Genomic DNA, 2,883 nt, shown 5'->3' with positions numbered 1-2,883 from the left:
GTTTTAAAACATGCTTCGAAACTACTTGGGATTATTCCCTCACAAAGCTGTCCCCAGGTAGTTAACATTCACCAAAATATTGATGACAGTCACCTTTCCTGCCAGTGCTTATCTGAGACGAGTTGAGAAGCAGCTTGGCAGAGCCTGAAAGGATCTATTGTATTGCCTTTATTTTTTAGAAGAGAAAGGCGGGAGGGGGGAGAGAAGGAGAGGGCGGGCTGTATGAGTACAGATTGGAAACAAAGGAAGAATATGGTTCTTTTCTTGCTATGACAGGTTCATGATGACATTCCTTGAGAACAGCTTATTATTTTGCCCTCAGAAATTGCCTGGCAGTGTCAAACGTTGCTTTGGCTGGACCTGAAGGAAAACAGGGTCTTTGATGATGCCTTCGGTGACTGGTGGTTTTGAGGAGCAAGTGGCCCATAATTACAAAATGGGGGTTGGCAGGAGCAAAGGGTGGAGTGGCTTGGGGATGAGTGGGGTGTAAATGGCAGGAAGCAGATTGAATGACCTTTAGGGGGCTGATGTTAGAGATGGAGTTCAAGGCTAAGCATCAGTGCAACAGAGTTCTGTAAGTCCAGTGGAAGAACAACTTAAGAATGGTGACAGCAGCTAAGTATCTCTCCCTTCATGTGCCATTGATGGTCCTCATTATGGAAATCTATTTCACAGTGGAGGTGGGCATGTCCATATAGTTTTCATGGCAACGGAATAAAAACTAGGATCTCCTGATGGTATCCCATTCAGGGACAGATTTGCTATGACTTTGATTAGTTTTTTTTTTTTTTTTTTAAGTTTAGCCAAAGTCAACCAGAGGCTGCCACCTGCTGTGGCATTTTGGCATTAGGTTCTCTAGAGGAATATGTACAAAACGTAGTTCCAAAGCAAATTTGTAGAGGTGTTTGGGACAAAGGGTTACAAGGAATCAAATACATCTGTACTATTTGTAATATTTATTTGCAGGGCTGCTAAGTCTCATGTCATCCTCTCCTTGAGAGATGTTTACTAAGCGACCTAATTATCCTTTGACTTTCTCAGCCTCTGATTCAGGAGCAGAGGAACCCAAAACATTCAATATGATGTTTCCTTATACTGTACCACAGTTGTACTGTGCCCTGTTGATTCTACCAGGTCCCACACCTGCAGTTCCCTTACTTTGCCGCTGTTTTCCAACTCTTACTATCTACCACCAGGCAAGTGCCTCACTTTGCCTGATGGTGGGGCCTGATCCGTTTATATCATACAGTTAATTCCCGAGAGAAAAAGGAAATAGGCCTAACATGCAAAGATGTTTTGGTATGCATATTGCATCATATTTTGGTAGGCATAGGACACAGTACTGTGTGAGTGCTTTGCTTTAACTGGCTTAAGCATGTTTAATGTTGCCTATGACTGTGGCCAGGAAGTCAGTTTTGCAGTAGGTTAAGATGAGCCCATCAAATGCATATGTCATCAAGAGTCCCATGTTTAAGTTTAATACCTGGTGGCTCAGCAGACTGATAGCATTGTGATTAACACCAGCTGTCTGCAATTACTGTAAATTCGAATCTCACCAGGCTCAAGGTTGACTCAGCCTTCCATTCTTTCTAAGGTAGGTAAATTGAGGATCCAGTTTGTGGGGGCAATAAGCTGACTTTGTATAAATATACAAAAGTATGAAGGCTATTGCTTAACGCATTGTAAGCCACCCTGAGTCTCCGGAGAAGGGTGGCATATAAATCAAATTAAAAATTAAAAATTAAAAATACCACCGAACCTTCTTTCAGTTAAGAACTGATCTTACCTAGCCCCTGCCCAAATTCTTTCCTGTCAATCCATAGATGCTGGTTAATTCCCAACATCTTGTTCCTGACTTGGGGACCTAAGATCATTGACTCGGAAAACAGGAAAGGTCAGTTTGACTAACATCCAGCCCAGAGGCATTAGGCTTCACAGCCAAAACAAACAGACATTGCAAAGGATGCACCCTCCCAGTATGGCAAGAGACTGAATTAAAGAGACACACACAAAGAAAGTGTGCAAACACACACATGCATAAAGTACAGGGCTGGGGCGGGCGAATATGTGATTTCTCAAGCACGGTGCTATCATGGGGACTAATGAAGTGATCTGTATTTAGCTGATTTTTCTAGGAAGCAGGTAATGATTGAGAGCAGATGAGAAGAGAAGATCAAAGATCAAAGCAGAAGACAAGGCTAAATGGAAAAAATAAAAGAACAAGGCAGAAGGACCGTTTTTCTTAATTAAGCGAGTAACACGGTAATCCTCCAGAGATCCGAGACAAATAAAGCATTTTTATTTGGGGGCAAAAGACGTTGGTTTTAATCCTCATTGAGCAACAAGCACCAACACCCTCCTCCTGAGTTTCTGAAGGAATGTTGGCCTTCCCAAAAGAGCAGGTGGGAGGCAGCCCAGACGGATCAGCAGAAGAGAGAAGTTCCCAGGGCTTTTACAGAATGACTGTCATTTCAGTGTTGTGCAGACAAAAAGGATGCAGGTGTTTGCTTAAGTAAAAAATGAGTCATGATCCACTTTTTCAGAGAGAAAGGATGTGTGTAGATCAGATACAGTTGATATATCTGAACCTGTGAATTATACTTTCCTGGATCACGACTGTAAATCATTTCTTGAGCATTGGATAATGACTTACATTCACCAATGTAGCCTTTTCATGCGATAGCCTATTCCATTTTGAAAAAGGAAGACTGGCTGAAATAGCTATGGCCAGAGAGTTCCCGACTGAACTGAAGTTTGAGCCACTGATTTCCACTGATATTCTTGAAGGCATCAAAGACTGTTATGGAGTTTAGATGAATGTAGGGCTAAGAACATATGTCGTCATGTGACATATCATGACTCCCCTCCCCTTTGCTAAACCTG

Source organism: Pantherophis guttatus, chromosome 2 (assembly GCF_059756535.1).
Source record: "Pantherophis guttatus breed Tessera chromosome 2, ASM5975653v1, whole genome shotgun sequence".
In the NCBI taxonomy this organism is placed as follows: Eukaryota; Metazoa; Chordata; class Lepidosauria; order Squamata; family Colubridae; genus Pantherophis; species Pantherophis guttatus.
This window is presented reverse-complemented; position numbering follows the sequence as displayed.